This window comes from Schistocerca cancellata, chromosome 8 (genome assembly GCF_023864275.1).
Source record: "Schistocerca cancellata isolate TAMUIC-IGC-003103 chromosome 8, iqSchCanc2.1, whole genome shotgun sequence".
In the NCBI taxonomy this organism is placed as follows: domain Eukaryota; kingdom Metazoa; phylum Arthropoda; class Insecta; order Orthoptera; family Acrididae; genus Schistocerca; species Schistocerca cancellata.
In genome coordinates this window covers 437,843,754-437,865,917 of record NC_064633.1, presented here as the reverse complement: position 1 = coordinate 437,865,917, position 22,164 = coordinate 437,843,754, and positions in this window count along the sequence as shown.

The window sequence follows — 22,164 nt, the reverse complement described above, 5'->3', positions numbered from 1 at the left end:
GACAGAGCACTGAAAGACCTGAGTCGAAACAAGGCCCCCGGAGTAGACAACATTCCATTGGAACTACTGACGGCCTTGGGAGAGCCAGTCCTGTCAAAACTCTACCATCTGGCGAGCAAGATGTATGAAACAGGCGAAATACCCTCAGACTTCAAGAAGAATATAATAATTCCAATCCCAAAGAAAGCAGGTGTTGACAGATGTGAAAATTACCGAACAATCAGTTTAATAAGCCACAGCTGCAAAATACTAACACGAATTCTTTACAGACGAATGGAAAAACTAGTAGAAACTGACCTCGGGGATGATCAGTTTGGATTCCGTAGAAATGTTGGAACACGTGAGGCAATACTGACCTTACGACTTGTCTTAGAAGAAAGATTAAGGAAAGGCAAACCTACGTTTCTAGCATTTGTAGACTTAGAGAAAGCTTTTGACAATGTTCACTGGAATACTCTCTTTCAAATTCTAAAGGTGGCAGGGGTAAAATACAGGGAGCGAAAGGCTATTTACAATTTGTACAGAAACCAGATGGCAGTTATAAGAGTCGAGGGACATGAAAGGGAAGCAGTGGTTGGGAAGGGAGTAAGATTTGGTTGTAGCCTATCCCCGATGTTATTCAGTCTGTATATTGAGCAAGCAGTAAAGGAAACAAAAGAAAAATTCGGAGTAGGTATTAAAATCCATGGAGAAGAAATAAAAACTTTGAGGTTCGCCGATGACATTGTAATTCTATCAGAGACAGCAAAGGACTTGGAAGAGCAGTTGAACGGAATGGATGGTGTCTTGAAGGGAGGATATAAGATGAACATCAATAAAAGCAAAACGAGGATAATGGAATGTAGTCGATTTAAGTCGGGTGATGTTGAGGGTATTAGATTAGGAAATGAGACACTTGAAGTAGTAAAGGAGTTTTGCTATTTGGGGAGCAATATAACTGATGATGGTCGAAGTAGAGAGGATATAAAATGTAGACTGGCAATGGCAAGGAAAGCGTTTCTGAAGAAGAGAAATTTGCTAACATCGAGTATAGATTTAAGTGTCAGGAAGTCGTTTCTGAAAGTATTTGTATGGAGTGTAGCCATGTATGGAAGTGAAACATGGACAGTAAATAGTTTGGACAAGAAGAGAATAGAAGCTTTCGAAATGTGGTGCTACAGAAGAATGCTGAAGATTAGATGGGTAGACCTCATAACTAATGAGGAAGTATTGAATAGGATTGGGGAGAAGAGAAGTTTGTGGCACAACTTGACCAGAAGAAGGGATCGGTTGGTAGGACATGTTCTGAGGCATCTAGGGATCACCAATTTAGTATTGGAGGGCAGCGTGGAGGGTAAAAATGGTAGGGGGAGACCAAGAGATGAATACACTAAGCAAATTCAGAAGGATGTAGGTTGCAGTAGGTACTGGGAGATGAAGAATCTTGCACAGGATAGAATAGCATGGAGAGCTGCATCAAACCAGTCTCAGGACTGAAGACCACAACAACAACAACAACTACTACACTTGTGTACAAAACTTCAGAACGAAGGTAAATTTCGTATGATGTGTCAGAGCCAAGTAACATATCTTGATGAGACTTGGACCTTAGATAAAAAGGAACTGATGCAATGTTGTACAGAGGGAATCTGAAAGAACTACACACTGAGACCAACAGAAATTGCATTTCTATTCAAACAGAATAATTACAGCGAAGTCACCGTGTTGGTGTTCAATACAGTGATTGTGAAACCTAGTAGTCAAGGGAAGGCAGGATTCGGTTACGATTCTGGACGGGGCCGTGATCAGTTACTAGTGGTTGCCTTTTACAGCAACAGACAATTTATTTTAAACTAGTAACTCGAGACTCAACAATAAATAAAGTACCACACATTATTAATGAAGGAATAAACAACTGTGCAAATAATAGTGTCTTCAGTGACCTACAATTTAGTAAATCACCATTAAAAAGAGATTCAACAGATAACATTAAAAAAAAAACACAAGCCACTGTGATCTGGTAAGAAGGCATTACACGCCAGGAATTGCAATAAATTAAGAACTGTTTAAAACTCGCTGCAACTTACAAATTACAGGTATTGACATATTAAAGGCAAGTCGCCACAAATACAGCAGAAGGCATCAGACGCCAGGAATGGCAGTAAATAAGATTTTAAGGCTTACTCCGTAAATATAAATACCAAATTAAAATTTTAGGGCAGGTGACCACCATCACGGCTGCAGGCCTTACATGCCATGAACGGCAATAATATTGATAAATTTAGAAACATGCTGCAAAACAGTAAATACAGTTAATTTAAAAAACAAGCAACTGATCACCAGACGGGTGAAATAAGACGATGGTAAAGTTTGTAACACAAGGGGCCACCGACGATGCTTCAGGAATCGACCTCTGCGAAGGTGCAGCAACAAACACTTTGGCGAACGATGAGATAGGCAGCCAAGAGTTCCATTCACTTCACAAGATGGCAACTCAGACTAGTGGCAGTCTAACGAATGACTAATGATAATCTTGCAGAAGTTATCTCACGTCCGATGAACCAAATGCAACGATGGAACAATACGACAAAGCCGGAACCGGCGGTCTGCAGTACGTCCCCAGAATACCGTGTTTAGAGCGCCCGGAACGAGAAAGGAACCACTACCAACAGAGTAGAAAGCACTCCACTTGTTGCTCTTCGCCTCGGCGATACTACGAGCAGCAACACGAACTCAAGCTACTGGAGAATCGTGAGATCTCACAATGGTGGAGGTTTCTCTACTTGGATTGTAATGCACTCATCTTAAGGCTTGCTGGATCCGGTTTACGACGAGGTCGTGCACCCTCGTGACCACAGAACTTCCATCCGGCAGTCCATGCGTGCCGTCAGCGGTCGCGGTGTGTTCTCGCATTGCGCGGACCTGGCTCCTCTTGAGTCCCCAGCCGAACTGACCCACTCACACGACCCGGAAAAACAACGGCGTCGACCCAGAGATAGGGCAACATTTACTACATATCGATAACCGCCGCTGCTGCCACTAGCGGACAGGCTACGCTTGCGAAATCGAGTGGCGCCAGTCAACACGAGAATAAGACAAACAACCGCAACCGTGCCAACCAAATGATACCGTCTGGTCTCCTACAGAGGGTGGAAACCTACAAACAGCACCAACGCGAGTGGTAGCACGGCTCAGTTTGGTCACCATGAACGACAATGCATGCTCTGGAACGTACTTCCATGATGGCCTCAAAGTCAGTACCGAGCGAGGTGGCGCTGTGGTTAGCACACTGGACTCGTATTCGGGAGGACGACGGTTCAATCCCGCGTCCGGCCATCCTCATTTAGGTTTTCCGTGATTTCCCTAAATCGCTCCAGGCAAATGCCGGGATGGTTCCTTTGAAAGGGCACGGCCGACTTCCTTCCCCGTCCTTCCGATGACCTCGCTGTTTGGTCTCTTCCCCCAAACAATCCAATCCAAATTCAAAGTCAGTAAAGAGTTCTTGCAACAGGACGTTCCATTCCTCCACCAGCGGCTTTGAAAACTCATCGTTGTTGGTTCATGTGGCCGTGCAGCAATATGTTTGACCAACGTATTACACATGTGCACGATAGGATTTACGTTGGCGGATCGGGAAGGGCAGTCGAATCGCTGAAAATTGTCTCGTTCCAAGAGCTCCTTCACCTTCGCTTTTCTATGTAACCGCACATCGTCATCCATAAACTTTAAATTAGAGTCCAATGCAATCCTGAAAGAACTAGCTGGGGGAAGGATTACAGTGTCACAAAAAACGTTGACTGGTGACACGGTGTGTACCTGTACATGTTTTCGGAGTTCCCAGGCAATATTACGCCTCCACACATTATGACCTCTGGCCCAAGAAACCATCACGTTCGACAATGATGGACGTCTCCTAATATAGCGAGAGGCGTAAGCACACGATCCACAAGGGAGCGTTGCCGAATACGATAGTTTTGATGGTTTAGGTGTAACGGTGAGAGTAGGTATAATATTGGATGGACGTACCGACCTCCAAATCTTCGAACACACTTATAAGAGTATGCACTTATGTTTATTGACATATTAATTTGATTTATTTATCCTATCGGAAGATCAAAATTTGACAAGAAAATCCACAGATTTCAATAATATTTCATAAAGGCATCGTGTGGCACCATTTCAGTAAGGTAATTTGTGAGATAGCAACTCTGTCAATTTGACATGTTAGTCGGAGAGGAAAACTGCAAACGAATCGCCTAAGCACAGAGCCACACCTAAAGGCATCGTGTGGCACCATTTCAGTAAGGTAATTTGTGAGATAGCAACTCTGTCAATTTGACATGTTAGTCGGAGAGGAAAACTGCAAACGAATCGCCTAAGCACAGAGCCACACCTATGAAATGAGTTAGTAAAGGAAATAGAAGCTGAAGATGACACGTACAGTTATGGGTGATAATACCTCGCACCTGTTGTGGCCTTTGGAAGCAAACATTTCGTGATTTGTAAGACAAATCGTCAGAGTGGAGTTCTGAGATGTTACTGGTTTCACTGTCCCTACGTCCCACGCAGACGCGGCCCGGTCTCGCCATATTACTGCTGGTGGTGCAGAAATTCTGCGACCCCAATATGCGCTAGCACAAGCATCCTTCTAAGTTAGCGCCATAACGAGAAGCTCTGCGAGGCGAACAGGCGGAGGGAAGAGTCAGATGAATTCTGTTTGTACTGTGCGGCTGCGTCCGTTATGGAAGCCTCGCACTAGCGTGTATTTCGGTACGAGCTAGCCCTGATTAACTGGATTCTATTTCTTGCGAGCTGCGACCACTAAAAATGCACCTCTGTGAGCGCAGGTCCCCTTTCCAGGACTATTTTTAACTTTATCAACTAGCGAAATTCTTCGTAGTAGTGTCCTCTGAGAAAAGTAGTTGCTCGTCGTTTCTGTCGCTTGCCACAGCAAAGAAAGGAGTTTTCTGTCAGCACTGCCGTGCTATCAGTCAACCAATGTACGTCCTTCTAATCTAATTAAATAAAGTTTTTGTGTAGGAGTTGCTCATTTAGTGTCGTCACATAGTTTTCAGAGAGCAGGGTCTTTGTTTTCACCTGCCTGGTAGCAACTGCAAGGGTGTATCACAAAATTTGTGTCAACGGGTGGCCAACAATAGTACTCTCTGCTAAGGTTCCTCCTCATTCCCTATCATAAAACTTTTTCGCAAGTGGTCACTGCATGAAGCTCTTCCTGTTGCAAAATCTGGCCGGTGGTGCCGAAAGAAGTCAGAGATGGCCCTGCTAGCCCATAGCCATTCTGTGACCGCCATCCCAAGGGATCCCTTCTCGTAAGAAGCGCAACGGGGCACCTGAGCATCGCGGTTTTCAGTTCACTAGCCATGTAGTCCAGTCTGCTTCAAAAGTATTTGCTTACTTCCCGATAACATGTAAACCCATTTTTACGCTACTGCAAGTAATGATCACTTGTATATTTAGGATTAATTAATTATGCAGATCGAGGGTGGGTCTCTATCCTGAATATGCTGACTTCGCACGTGTGTGTTCTGTTATATCGCGCACTCATTGGTCAACATTGTTGTCCCATTGTACTCTTTTCCCATGTGTGTCTCTTCAGCATTCTGTCCTGGCTTCATTTTTATGGCTGGCAGTGCTAGACGCATTCGGGCAGTGCAGCTGGAGGAGCTACTGGAATGGCAGGATATTCAACGAATAAACTTAACATAGGAAATTAATTACTGTAGCAAAAAATTTGTCAAGCAGATGATTTTTGTAGCAAACATCTAATAAAACGCCACATGAAACTTCCTGGCAGATTAAAACTGTGTGCCATACCGAGACTCGAACTCGGGACCTTTGCCTTCCTCGGGCAAGTGCTCTCAAGGGGTAGAGATCCCGAGTTAGAGTCTCGGTCCGGCACATAGTTTTAATCTGCCAGGAAGTTTCACATCAGCGCACACTCCGGTGCAGGGTGAAAATCTCATTCTGGAAACATCCCCCAGGCTGTTGCAAAGCCATGTGTCCGCAATATCCTTTCTTCCAGGAGTGCTAGTTCTGCAAGGTTCGCAGAAGAGCTTCTGTGAAGTTTGGAAGGTAGGAGACGAGGTACTGTCGGAATTAAAGCTGTGAGGAGGGGTCGTGAGTCGTACTTGGGCAGCCCAGCTGCTGGAGCAATTGGCCGCGAAAGGCAAAGGTCCCGCGTTCGAGTCTCGATTCGGAACACAGTTTTAGTCTGCCATGAAGTTTCATATCAGTGCACACTCCAGTGCAGGGTGAGAACCTCATTCTGAAAACACCACGTTATCTTTGGAAGCAGCAACCGTAAGAACAATGATTCAAATACTTATATGATTTCTGTAATTGATTAGTTTGTTTCAGAACAGTAAAATAGGAATAAAATGACACAGTCTAGTTACAACTTTTGTTTCCTCTACCAGACGAAAAATATCCGGTCTACACAGAAATACAAAACATTTTATGTTATAGACAGCTTAACTATGAAACAAAGACACTTTCAATATAATCACCTCGCCTCAACTGCGATAGCATCAGCTATACGGTACCGAACAGAGCCAAAGCGGCCCACATGGTAGCATTTGAAACTTCTTGACAGTACATATAGCTTCATATTTAGAGGAAAGTTATAGCATTTAAATGACGTGAGCAATACATTACCCTATAAATGCGTATTATTGGTTGAAGTTATTTGCTTAGCCAGTTACTAGAGTCAAGTTTTAAATAAAGGAAAATTCTCTGGATAATAATCGAAAGTGAATATTATCAACACAAATCCGAAAGGCAATGTCTAAGACTAAAACGATAAATTAAAAAGATGAAGTATACGTACGAATCCGGTTGTACATCCCTTTTGTGTATCGTGTTGTGCAATACCTGACATTGGCAACAAAATTTAAACGGTATATTGATTTGTGTTCTTCTGGGTCGCCACGTGCCCACTTAAATCCTCATACTGAGAGCGAGGGCCGTGGTTACTGAAATGGCTCGGCAAGAGCTCAAATCATTTTTATGTTAGGCCTATGCATGCAAGACATTATATTGAGATAGCAGACGTGTTCCACAGTCTTACTCAGGTTCAGGTGTTATATCTAAATCTATGTCTCCACCGGCATCTATATCTGTCTAACTATTCTGCAATTGATTTTTCAGTACTTGACAGAGGGTTCATAGAATCTGTTTCAGACTATCTCTCTGTCGTAGCTCTCTCGAATAGCTCAATGGAAAAATGAACATCTAAATATTTCCTTGCGAGTGCTTATTTCTCTTATTTTATCACAATAGTCGTATCTTCCTTATCAGGTGGGAGTCAATAAAATGTTTTCACATTCGGACAACAATGGTGCTGAATGAAATTTTGTCATAGATCCCGCCACAATGAAAAACTTATTTTTTTTAACGGTTGCCACCTTCTCATGCAGTTTATTATATTTGTGACACTCTTTCGCCTATTCACGATATTATAAAATGAGCTGACTTTCTTTGGACTTTTTCATTGCCCTACGTCAATCCAATATGCTAAGTGTCCCATACTGGACAACAATGCTCCAGAGGAGAACCGGCGTGCGTAATATACGCAGTGTCTTTAGTACATTTGTTGTATCTCCATTTAAAACTCGGCCTTTGGTTCGGCTCCTCCAGAACAGTTTCTATATGATAGTTTAAGTTATTTACAATTGAAATCTGCAAGTATTTAGTTGAAACAGAAATTGATATTGACATGATTTAAATTCGTATGATTCGTCGCATGTCCGAAATGTAACGGAATTTTGTTAGTACTCATGCGGAGAACCTTACACGTTATTGTTCAGGGTCAACTGCTGCTTTTCGCGTCATCCAGATATTTTACTGAATCATCTTTCACTTCGTTTTGATCTTCTAGCAAGTTTCCTAGACGGTAAACGAAAGCATCATCTGCAAGCAATAAGGGGCTACTCAGCTCCTAAAGAGCTTATGGAGATTAAGAAATATGACTAATAAATATGCCCGCATCTCGTGGTCGTGCGGTAGCGTTCTCGCTTCCCACGCCCGGGTTCCCGGGTTCGATTCCCGGCGGGGTCAGGGATTTTCTCTGCCTCGTGATGGCTGGGTGTTGTGTGCTGTCCTTAGGTTAGTTAGGTTTAAATAGTTCTAAGTTCTAGGGGACTGATGACCATAGCTGTTAAGTCCCATAGTGCTCAGAGCCATTTGAACTAATAAATATGGTAAAATTTCATGAATAGACGCTCTGAAATAATACGGTAAAGAGTGCCGAAACACGTGTTTTCTGCAAAGAGGAACACATAAATCATAAATTGGTGTTACAGTAGTTGACAAATCTGGAAAGATGTAAGTGTAAGTGTATTCCGATTGCTGTGGGAATAAGGTTAATCCTTCGTAAGTTACCGCAATTTGATGTTAGTCGTTTGCTATTACCCTTACTTCTGATAAAGCAAGACACGTGCGTGTAACGACTGCAATATCGTATGCTCTTTATTAAGTAGCACAGTGTCTATACTAACGGGACAGGACGTAATTGATAATTTCCATTCAAACCCACACCTTGAAAGTAACAGATTACTGTTTATAGTGTCTGCTACGGCTTATTGACGGACTAGACAGTAATTCGCAACCGTACTGCCATAACGGCAGAAGATCTAATCAGCCACCGCGGTTAATTATGTGATGGTGCAGCAAATATTTACCCTACTGGAGGATCATAAATGTTTAGATACGGAGCGCGACACAAATGCTGTGCAGTGACAACAGAAGCAGGTAGCTCAACATAGTCGAGAATAGCCGATCCTGTACACAACGTAATGAGATTGCTTCCCACAGTGGGGCATCTCTTTGACCTGCTGTTAATGCCCAGCATCAACCTACCTACCTGGCTAATATTTGTTAGACTGCACTGACGCTTGTAGTATTTTCAACGCATTTGATTTTAGAGCGTAGGTAGGGTGATTACCCTAGTTGAGTGTAGAAAAAGAACACCCATCTCATTATCAGACCACCCTTTGTCCGATCAGTGGTGAAAACAGGAAAGGAGAATAGAAGCACAAAAAGAATTTTTCACTTTTCAGCGGAAATGCGTTTTTTTATCTTTCTTACAGACTGAAACTGTATGCCGTTTCGGGACTAGAACCCAAATTCATGACGTTCCCATCGAATACTCTTAGCCTCTGACAAGCAGACGTTCCCAGCAGTGGGTTTGTTGAAACCAAATATAAGGCTATATAGGTTAAGATCCCGGGTATCAAACTCTGCAGCCATTCACCCTTGTGAGTGGTCGTTTGAGAGTAACTGACGAAAGAATTCGGAATTTTACGTGATGCTCAATAAAGTTAAAAAAGTCTGCTTAGACATACCGGTTGCGTGGTGCAGTGATCGACTAGTCATCACGTGTGTATCTCCATTGTCAGCCTCGAGACTGGACAGATTTTATACCACAACAGGAATAGCTGTACAGGGCTCTGAAATAATCACCGTCAGCTTTTCGGACCGCCATGCAGTTGTGGTTAAAATAAAAGGCTTACGCCGACCCACCGTAATTGAAAAAAGGTACTGGAAGTTAAACTGCCACCTGCTCAACGTTGAGTGCGCAAAAAAAGAATTCAGCTAATGCTATTGAACATGGATTCATTGGGAGCGGTTGTTGTAGTAGCGTTCTTGAGTGGTAGGATAAACTGGTGAACATAAAATTAGTAAACTGTTCAGAAACGCAGTGCATGGTTTCAGTGGCACTACGAAAACATCGAATTCTATTATGCTATTGTTCGAGAGCCCCTGGAAAAAGTGGATAGTGGAGAAGACCGATATTGTGAACTGAAGAAATTCAAAAAGGGGATGTTAGAACTACAGGAAAAAGAGCTCGAAGGCAAAATACTCAATAGTAAAGATATGGGATGTACGCCAGACGGAAAATGGGGCACCAGTAGAGAACGGAAACGGTGCAGGCAGAGATATATCGGAAATCCAACGTCCTCCGACGGGAACGACACCATTAATACGGACAATATTAAGGACTATTTATAGAGACTGTTCGGAGAAGAGCCATCAGATCCTAAATGGTTCAAATGTCTCTTAGCACTATGGTACTTAACTTCTGAGGTCATCAGTCCCCTAGAAGTTAGAACTACTTAAACCTAACTAACCTAAGGACACCACACACATCCATGCCCGAGGCAGGATTCGAACCTGCGACCGTAGCTGTCGCACAGTTCCAGACTGAAACGCCTAGAACCGCTCGGCCACACCGGCCGGCCATCAGATCCCAGCATGACCGCAAATTTGTTACAATGCTGCATGACTTTCCTCTCCAAAGAAGGTGTCAATACGTTGATAGAGCCCACATCCGAAGAAGAAATTGCAGACATTGTACAGCAATCACCCCGATATAGGAGTCCGAGCATTGACGGCATGCGTTACAAAGTGTTCGGGTCGGTTATCAAAGCGGAACGTAGGAACGTTATGAAAGAGAAACAAAGACTGGGTTAAATGCATTCAAAAAATGAACGATGAATTATAGTCCTTGTACCCAGAACTGCGAAACCAAGGAAAATAATTGTAGGCCAATAGCTTTGTTAAGCGTCGACTCAAAAATAATGGTGCGCATAATAGTTGCAAGACTAAAAGAGACTCTTTCAGAGATAATCGGGCCTGGGCAAAGGTGTAGTGCTCCCAATTTGCTCTCTGAGATCCACGACCTTCTTCTCATAGATGTACCAAACCGTAAAAATGGGATTGTTGAACCTAGAAAATGCCTTTGACAACGTCAGTCACCAATATCTAAGCAATGCGTTGCAACGCTATCACTTCCCACAGGCCACAACAGATCTGTTACTACCGGAATTTGAAAAGAATCTTTCGTGTTCGAGGATAAGTTTTCAATCACTAATAATTCAGTTTTGATAAATGAAATTAAGGCTACGCCTATCGCTGACGCGACCCGCTTAGAATCTCTAGACATTAAAAACCTTTATGCGAATGTGCCGGTAAATGAGGCCGTTAAGGTCATCAAAGAAAATTTGCTTAAGTACAAAACACTGTCTCAGCATGAAACAGTCGAATTCATCGAACTGTTAGAATTCGTTCTGAAATATAATTATTTTTCTTTTAACAATAAATTTTATATGAAAAAAGATGGACTGGCTATGGGTTCCAGTATATCTGGAACCATAGCAGACATATTTATAAATGATTTGGAAAAAAGACTCCTTGTTAAGCCGCCACATCCCGTGGATACAATTGTATATTACAAACGCTATGTAGATGATACGCTGCTTCTTATTGATGGACAAGAAAAAGAAGTTGCAGAAATAGTAAATAAATTTAACGAGTTACACGGTAAAATTGAATTCATTGTGGAAGAAGAGAACAATGGTGAACTGCAATTTCTCGACATAAGTATTAGGAAACAAAATGGTAGGCATGTTTTTAAAATATTTAGGAAACCAACCACAACTGATGTGTTGATACGAAATAATTCCTGCCTTCCTAATAGCCAGAAACTTTCTGCTTTTAGATCTTTGACAGATAGAGCCTTTGGAGTCCCTATGAATGAAGAAGACAGAATGACTGAGCTGAACATCCTGAAACAACTAGCCAGAGCTAACGGATATTACCAAAACGTTGTCAATAAAATAATACGACAGAAACAGCGCGCGAATGCAAGGAAGAAAAAGTGGCTAACATTTTCAAACCGTTTAAAGTTGATACCGCTTTTCAGACCAATAATACGCTGCGATTTAAACTAAGAAATAATTTACAGCAGAAAAGCGATAAATATGAGAGAGCTGGGGGTCTATAAAATTCAGTGTAACACGTGCAAGGCAAGCTATGTAGGCCAAACTGGTAGGTCCTTTAAAGTACGTTACAAAGAACATAGCGATGCTTTCCGGCTTAATAATTTCGAAAAGTCAGCTGTAGCCACGCATATTTGGGAAACGGGACACCCCATGTTGGGAATAGATCAGGATCTCGTTATTTTATATAGACAGGACAAAGGCAAAAAGCTGTATCTACTAGAACAGCTGGAAATTACGATACATAGCGTCGATAATCATAAGACACTGAATGAACAGCTAAGTTGTGATACAAATAACTTTTTCAAACATTTCACTGGTTTCTTTTAGTAACTACATTTTTAGCAATTGGCAGGATACCATCATTTCATGAGGTCCTTGGAACATGTTTGTATAGACATCTCTGTGACTTCCTTGTTTACTTGCGCGTGAGCTCACTCGCGTTTCAGTGTCCTGTTTGGCTACGTGGTGTGTGGTATCAACGAAGACGCACGGGCGGTTTGTGACGATAGGGGAGAGAGCCATGTGGTTGGACGTTGAACACCATAGGCGGCACCATTTTAGAGGTTTTTTATATTTTGACGACTATGTGAAGATGCACCTTGGAAGACACGGCTGCAACAATGGAAGTAGCCACGATGTTTTAATTATATTACCAATTTTTTTGTGCCTGGTGCATGTTCCATTTTAGCGAGTTTTAACAGGTTCTTTTACTTTTTATTATTCTGATGATGGAAGCTTGACTTCCGAAACGCGTCAATCTTAGTGTTTTACACTATAAACAAGTGGTTGAGCCGACATATTTTTTAACATTGACATTCACGACCACGACCTCTCATCCAGCATGGATAAAATCAAAGCTATATGATCATTTTCATTGGTTTCTTTTTCTCTTCGTATCATTCTTTTTCCAATCAAAATTTTTGTGAATATCAATTTAACGATATCGTTCTATTATAATTTTCAATTATTTGAAAATTCCGATCAATGAGTGCAAAAGCAAAAAAGGAAATAATTTATTTACATTGAGCATGCAATGGTGTGAAAAAGTACTAGATGTTGATTTCCTTTTTTTTTTTTTTTTTTTTTTGCACTGAAATTGTCATACAAACATATAAACGTAACCTAAATACTCTTGCACTACGGAAAAATGTGACACAGATGAATATTTAGATGAAAGAAGGGTATATAAGTAGAGCGAAATTCAAGCAAAATGAGAAATAGGTATAATGAACACAACAGAGCAGACGAAAAACCAAGGGATCAAACGAAGAAATTAAATCGAAATTAATACATGAAATTGATTAACAACATATGAGCAATTATATCAGGAGGAAAAGGAATGACAAGAAGAAAAATGAGAGTAAATGATAAAGTTGATATAATGATTAAAACTATGTGACAAGGGAATGGAAATAAAATATTACATTTAAATCAATTAGCTGAATAAAAATGGTGATAAAAATCAAAATAAATAGAAATTACCCCAAGTGACAAGATTTTGTCCCACCTCTTTCATACGAAGCTATTATCATACCTACCATACCACAAAACCAGACCATGCAATTCACCCTCTTGTGTCGCACAAGATTGCGAAAGGGTTTCGTCAATTAGTCGCAAACTAGGGCCACAATGGTGAGTGGCTGTAGTGTGAGTCACCCGGGATCGTAACTTACATGACAGGATAGACGATTTCAAACTGTTGAGATCACACCGCTTGGGACGCCTGCTTGTCATTGTCCCAAGTACGACTAGAGACAAGTGGCGTGGCTTACCTTCCCGAAACAGATCAGGAAATCTTCGGTACTGACAACCGAATTTGACGGCTGCCTGTGCTTTACCCACTCCTAAATACGAGGTTTTAGTCTTCATCAAACTGTTCTTCGTACCTGAATGCTCTTATTACATATTGCTGAGATTTCGCAATGACATTTGACGCCTAGCCAAAGAACCATTTCTGCACATCTCTCCTACTTTCTAGACTCAACAGACGGTCCCATACATATCTCGCTGGGGTAGTGGTCGTAGAAATGTTGCCGAGTAGAATGTTGTAAGTGAGTCTTTACTTTGCAACGAAGTGTTCACTGTTTTGAAACTGTCTCATATAATGACACGGAAAACAACAGTTTCTCCGCGATACTTCTTCTTACAGCAGTGCCATACGTTATCGAAGTATACACGGTAGCTTGTGCGTGGTTTGTAAGACAGGGAGGAAAGTACAGTAATGACACATATGATTCTCTAACGGCAGGCCGTTAGTCGCGTCCGCATAGCTCCGCCAGCGACAGCACTGTCCACAAAAGACAACACACCCTTTCCGGCCCAGCACTATTTTTTTTCTCTTAGGAAAAGAGAAAGTTTTATCCAGTTTCTGACCGCCCTAAGTTTTTAGAAGTTGTCAGGAGTTTTCTGGCTTCACTATTTGAGCCTTCTTAAAATAGTGTGCAGCACGGATCTTTAACTCAGATCTCTGACCTCCGCTGCCAGTACGCGACCATTTTTGCTATCTTTCTACGTAGAGCAGTGATTCCCAACCTCTCTGGGAACATTACTTCTGAGTGCACTCAGATTTTAGCTGATATCTGCCCCCTTCTCCCACACCTTGTCCCACACGCCCCCTCAGTAGTGACTAACTGAACTTTAGAATGAAAAGAAAAATTTTTAAAGTTACGAAAGGTAAATGATAGGTTTTACGGGTGTTTCATTAAACGACGATCTAATGCGTCAGTGAAACAACTCGAACTGCCATTTTTTCCCCATTCTCAGTGCATCGCGAGTGATACCTGCAACACTTTCTCAGGAAAGAAAGCTAACTATGCTCAGTGACAAACACCCGCAAAACGTGCCTCCTTTGCACCACTCCTCTGGCTAGCGACTCTTGCTTCAGCCACACCCTGCACCGCTATTTAGAACCAGCCAAATTAAATGTGTGTGCTATCAGCCTTGTTTCAAAGTTATTTGATTATTGGACTCCTTACTTCTGAAATGGTAGGAAATTAACACTGCGTAAAAAAAGTTAAGACACCCTTTTGCAGATTTACAATTCACTCAGTATTTATTGTCTAATCAGTGCTTATGTACTGCATGAAATGATTCCATTTCTAGATCAAAAGCACAAGCGATTTCGAGGTACAAAGAGTCGACCCATACTGAAACCTCCGCATTAGTACGTTGTGTAGTCTCCACGTGAGGCAATGTAGGCGCTACCACTGGCATCCAGTCGATCGTTCAGATGGCGAATGCTGTCCTCGGATACGTTATGCCACAACTGCTCGATCTGTTCCCCTAACAGCTCTTGGTTGACAAGTAACTTCTCGTTGCATCATATTCCGCATGTGCTCGGTTGGAGACAAGTCCAGAGATCGTACTCGCCAGCAAAATTGTGCCCGTCTTGCAGATCACGTTGAGTTTCACAGGCTGTGGGTTGGCGAGCATTATCCTGTTGGAACAACACATCGGCTTCCTGTTGCAAGAACGGCTCTAACAACATTTTGCACGTACCGAGCGCTGGTTAGAGTCCTCTCCAGAAACACCAAAGGTGAACGAGAGCTGTAGCTTGTCACACTCCAGACAATTAGGCTTGGGAAGGGGCCAATGTGTCTTGGACGAATGCACTCTACCAAACAGCGCTCATCAGGTCTACGTTTTGCGTGCAAATGACCATCCGTTGAATGCAGACAGAATCCGATTTTATCGCTAAGGATCATGGAGAACAATTTCATCTTCCAAGCGATCCTCTGAAAGCACCTGTCGAATAGTGTACCTCGACGCTGTGGTGCTAGTGGAAGATGGGCTCAAGGTGTGCGTAGTCCAACAGCTAATAACTACTTCCCGACAGGTCCTGTTGACACGTCTGGGTTCACAAATCCTGTTATCCGTGTAATGGTAGCTGTACGATCTGCCACTGCTAACCTGACCATGCGGCGATCCTAGCAGGCGTCTGTACTGCGTGGACATCCAGAACCCCGTCTACGGGTGAGAGAATGATCATGTTTCCACTGATACCAGCATCGTTGCCCAACTGACGCAGCATGTCCAACTTGTGTGGCAGTACTCCGAAGAACTAAACCGCCACTCGAAAGGTCACATTCTCGCTTCTTTCAAACTCGCACAGTTGGCTTTAGGAAGTTCCAAGTGCGTCTCCGTGGCATGGTTCCCTACTTGCTTCACACTTTTGCACCACATTGAGTCTTCTGCCCTGAGCATTCCCTATTGAAGAGTAGACACAGATCGCGCTCTGGTTGCTATGTCACGGCTCTATCTGTTGGCGCAGGATGTTAAAACCATTATCAGCACATCTACTATCCCGCAGGTAGCATTTGCCGTCATCGAATCAAAATCTCTGTATTTCCAGCTGCACTATTTTTTTTTTTCTGGCAATGTATTTGTAATCCTAAATTTCCATTTGCTTTTCGTTTTCATGTGTTTTGCGAAAGTATTAAAATGCAATATCCTGAGAATTAGTTAGGTTTATTCGGAGTGTAAGTAAAGAAAAACTTGGAAAAAAGAAGAAAAATACCTTTCCGCTTACGGAATAGACACCATGACTCTCAGATTTTCATTCTGTACTCATTCAGGGCGTCAACCACTCCCTCCTGGAAATCACGCTAACACAAATGGCACCTATCGTGCACGACACACGCCGAATTTCTATGTTTTTTTTTTTTTTAAACGCTTGGCTCCTACTCCCGTCACTTTCATTTCTGGCCAAACCATGCATGTACCATGAATTTGGGAAAAATCGCTGATGACGAGTAGGCGCGGTCCCCTTGTAAGTTATATCAAACCTGCCAATTTCAGAATCTTGCTCTCTCTCGAGAAAATTTCTGGCGACGGCCAGGGCTCATATATGCACACTAATCAGATCACAAGTCTACGTTTCATTCCCGTCAATCCACTACCAGCAATGATTCTTGCAGCTATCTGTAATAGTCTTAATCACGTAAGACACATTCTGTGCAAATCACTTTCTGGTTTCCCTCCGTGCCATCCACAGCCTATGGCGATATTTAGCTGAAAAGAACCGCGATCCATCGTAGGGGCACAGAACGAAAAATAAATCGAGATATCAATTCCTCTCTCCTCTGTTCATTTACTTTTTATATTCATTCCCTTGTATTAAACCGACCACCCTCCCTGCGATATTATTCTGATCTCACAGTGTAGAGGGTACGCACTATTAAGTCAACCGATGTCTACTGTCCGCAGTAAGAGTGACAAGCTTGTTTCACTCCAAGCGTACGGATAAGCGACATCGAAGTGACGGCTAGTGCAGAAGTCGACTGCTAAAGAGCCCTGGAATTGACGGAAATGAAGTGTGTGGAAAGAGGTTTGTTCATGAATCATGGGTTTAAATCGAAGCTGACTCGTTACTGACTAGGTCACCCCTATAACGATAAAGGCACTGCGATCCCGTTGACGCAACGCCAACACGAAGGGATCGTTTTTGGAAGGAATATGTTAGCCTCACACGAAGATTACAATTACGTATCAGATAATGACATGTCGATAGTAAAAACCTTCGGGAGATCCTAAGATGATAGACAACTGGCGGAATTTTTGCGAGTTCACGGGTTTCATTTTGACGTCGATTCAAAAACAAAAACAAATGGCTGTCACGGGATGAATCATAAAACGTTCTGTTTTGATATTAGAACCAATTACGATGTTTCTTTTATTCATTGTTATTGCAAACTCCACTCTATAAATGTCTTCGAATTACATTAACAAAATATTACACACCCTCCATAACTGAGTAATAAAATGTTGTACTGGAACACGTGCTCCAGATACAGGTCATTCAAAACCCAAAATCGCCCATCGTAGCTTTGGCAAAAAAAGAAAAATAGGCAATTTGTTGCAAAGTATACACTTCAATCACATTAATAGGTGAAAGCTGTCAAACAATTCCAGTTTTTATACACTGTCCAGTCACATTAATGTGACCACAAAAAAGCTTAGATAAGCAGATTTTGCAGCGTGGAGATGTGCAGAAAGAGAGGCGACAAGGTTCTGGAAGGTACTCACGGGGATGTGTAACTATGCCGACTACAGGGCCGTGTCCACCAGCGATAGGTTTCTCGGTTAAGGATCAATGCCGCGAACTGCCCAATCGAGCTTATCCCAGAGATTCTGTGACCGAGCGAGGTGGCGCAGTGGTTAGCACACTGGACTCGCGTTCGAGAGAACGACGGTTCAATCCCGCGTCCGGCCATCCTGATTTAGGTTTTCCGTGATTTCCCTAAATCTCTTCAGGCAAATGCCGGGATGGTTCCTTTGAAAAGGGCACGGCCGACTTCCTTACCCACCCTAATCCGATGAGACCGATGACCTCGCAGTTTGGTCTCCTCCCTCAAAACAACCCAACCAGAGATTCTCGATTCGGTTTAAAAGTGGAGTAAATTCATCCCGGTGCTCTTTAAACCACGCACGAACACTGCGAGCTGTGTGAAACGTTGCATTGGCCACTGGTAGATGCCTTCGTGCTGAGGAAAAGGTATCTGCATGTAGGAATCGACATGGTACACAATGACATTGTGTTGAAGCATTGTGCCTGGCAGAGTGACAAGACAACCCAGGGAATCCCACGCTTCTTCCTCAGGTTTGGACCCTTCCGACGATTGTTGCAGGGCCGTACACGCCAACGGCTACCTGTCAAATGGAGAATAAAATGCCACTCGTCTGAAAAGACCTCATACACTACTTACTGGACGTTCGGTTGCTGTACTGCTGTGGGAATTCCAGCGTTCGTCGCTAATAAACAACCGTCAGCAAGGGTGCATGAACCAGGCGCCTCCTGTGGAGAGCCATTCGCAGCAGCGTTCGGTGAACGATCGTTGAGGAGACACTGTCAGTAGCCCCTTGGTTCACCTGTGCCGCCAGTTGCTCAACAGTACCACGTCTAATCGCCCGTACTCATCTACGCAACCGTTGTTCACCCCTGTCGCCTCCTGCAAGTGGAGCACCATAACGTTACCTCGGAGCCAGTTTCGGATAGCGGCATTTTGCCATGCACAGCGTACTTTAACCAGAACAGCAGCCGTTTCGTAAATGTTTCCACCCGTGGTCCGAAAGCTATTCAGTAAGCCCTCTTGAACGTCAGAAAAATCGCTCTGTTTCCGCATTACGACAACGACTGCACTGTTTTTTCCACGTCCCCTCTTACGTGCTCTATATACCTTCCACTGCTAGTTCTGTGAGTGGTTATTTCACGTTGACGTCGAACATAGGCAGTATTGACATTTATGTGAATGGACCGTGTATATTGGTGTCTCTCCTAAGCTTACTCAGGCGCATTTTCTCTGGTGTTTTGGCAATTATTTGCAATTTCTTGGAGTCAGCCTAACCAATTACTGCTGTTCACATTGTAAGTAGGCTGTTTAGGTTTTTATGTTGGTAACGCCACGTAGCGCTCTGTATGAAAATCACTGGCTGTGCTGTGTGCAGTCTGTGGCTGGTTGGCATTGTTGGAATATTCGCTATTGTAGTGTTGGGCACTTGGATGTGAACAGTTGGATGTGCGCAGTTGGAGGTGAGCAGTCAGTAGTGGTGGGTGTGGGGAGAGAGATGGCGGAGTTTTGAGAGCGGATGATCTGGACGTGTGTCCATCAGAGACAGTAAATTTGTAAGACTGGATGTCATGAACTACCACTATTAAATACATTGTTTGTTCTCTATCGAAATCTTTCATTTGCTAACTATGCCTATCAGTGGTTAGTGCCTTCAGTAGTTAGAATCGTTTATTTAGCTGGCAGTATTGGCGCTTGCTGTATTGCAGTAGTTCGAGTAACGAAGAGTTTTGTGAAGTAAGTGATTCATGAAAGGTGTAGGTTATTGTTAGTCAGGGCCATTCGTTTGTAGGGATTATTGAATGTCAGATTGCGTTGTGCTAAAAATATTGTGTGTCAGTTTATTGATGATCTGAATAAATAAAGAGAGAAATGTCTGTGCACGTTCAGTTTTGCTCAGCTGTTTGATAATCAAATAACGTAAGGTGTTTATCAGCACAATCATTCATAAATTTTTCTAAGGGGAGGTTTCAACGTTTTAGATGCGCCCTCGAATGGCAATACAAAGCGTCGGTTTGTTGCTCATTACCAACAAAATAATTTTTAAATCGAAAGTTTATTTGCCCATTTGATTGGTTGGTTGGTTTGGGGAAGGAGACCAGACAGCGTGGTCATCGGTCTCATCGGATTAGGGAAGGATTGGGAAGGAAGCCGGCCGTGCCCTTTCAGAGGAACCATCCCGGCATTTGCCTGGAATGATTTAGGGAAATCATGGAAAACCTAAATCGTTCTCCCGAATGCGAGTCCAGCGTCTAACCACTGCGCCACCCCGCTCGGTTTTGCCCATTTGACAGAGGTCGCCCAAATTAGTCTAGCCCGATATTCCCTTTACCGATATGGATTAACAAGGACAGAAGGATAAACAGCAATGCAGCAGCGACTCAGCAGTGCTGTTTGCTTGGCGGTAGCAGTCAGCGAGGGCGAGGGCAGTGCTGTTGCTGTTGAAGTAATGGTTATTTTTCGAGTTTTACTATCCCTGTTAATACATATCGATGAAACAAATATTGCACTAGACTAATCTGGGACCAATCTACCGAATGGACACGTACAATTCCGCTTTAAAAATCATTTTGTTTGAAACTGGGCACAAACCAACACTTTCCGTCGACACTGGGCGTAACAAAAATGGCTCTGAGCAGTATGGGACTTAAAATTTGAGGTCATCAGTCACCTAGAACTTAGAACTACTTCAACCTAACTAACCTAAGGACATCACACACATCCATGCCCGAGGCAGGATTCGAACCTGCGACCGTAGCGGTCGCGCGGTTCCAGACTGAAGCGCCTAGAACCACTCGGCCACACTGGCCGGCCTTGGGCGTAACATATTTAACTGATTAATATTGCCAAATCACTGATCAATTTAAGTGCGAGATAAACCACTGCAAATGTGAAACGCTAGTTAACCCGTCCGGTGTACCTGCTATAATGTTGAACGCAAGCATCTAAAAAACATGCGTACGTTGCATTGTACAGGTGGCGGATGTCAGTTTGTGGTACAGAGTTACGTGCCTTTTACACGTGGTCGATCAATACAGGGATGATTAATGCTGTTTGTGGATCACGCTGGAGTGGTCATTCGACAAAGTCCAACAATACCATGTGTGCTTGACTGACTGCATGTCTGGTGGTTGAACAGGCCAAGGCAAACATCGACACTCTGTAGAGTACATTGGGCTACAGTAGCGGTATGTAGACAAGCGTAATACGGTTGGAAAACATCCCCTGTAATGATGTTCATGAGTGGCAGTAGAACAGATCTAATCACAAGACTGACATACAAATTTGCAGTCACTGTACATGGGATAAGCACAAGAATGCTCCTGCTGTCATATGACATCGTGCCCAGACCACAACTCCAGGTGTAGTTCCAGTGTGCCCATGTCACTGACAGGTTGGCTGCAGGCTCTCACTTGGCTTCCTTCTAACTAACACACGCCCATCAAGGGCACTTCAGCGGGACCAGCTTCCATCAGAAAACACAACAGAGATCTACCCGCCCTCCAATGAGTTCTCGTTCGACATCACTGAAGCTGTAAACGGCGATGGTGTGGGTTCAGTGGAATGCACCCAATAGGACATCTGGCAATGAATTGTCCTTGAAGTCACCGATTTGTAACAGTTCATTGTGTCATTGTGGTGCCAACTGCTGCTTAGTTTGCTGCTGCTGATGCAGTGTGTTCTGTTAGATCCACACACCGAATGGTCTTCCCTCTCGGTGGTGCCACGTGGGCATCCGGAGTCTGCCCTTCTTGTGACAGTACTTACCAGGGACCACTGTAGGCTACATTCCTGCCAAGTCTTTCTGGCGTATTGCAGAAGGATCATTCAGCTTCTCATAGGCTTATTACGTGTCCTCGGCCAAACTCAGTGACGATAATGGCGTCTTTGTCGCCTTAAAGGCATTCTTCACTGATATCAACTCGACACATCCAATCTTTGAGACTGGACGCAATTACCATTACTTATTTTCGTACTCATAGTGACGCTCCTAGTAGCACGCTTATGCGACTGACGCGAAATCTGAACAGACATCGTTTTGAAGATGTAGAAGTACACCTTCAAACTTTCATTTACATCACACAGCCCCTTCTCTGTGCTGAGATTTATTTTCTGTTTATGTATTTGTTTGGGGTGCTCCAGCTACAGAATGCAATACGAATACTGGAAATAGCTACTTACACAGCAGAGGAAATTCGTCTCACACCCTGTATGCAAGGTGATCACAAACAGTTCCGAAAGGCTGTAAGGAAGTTGCAGAGTAGGCAGCGACATCATCGGCTAACTGCAAATGTAATGAAATCGTGAATTGCATAATG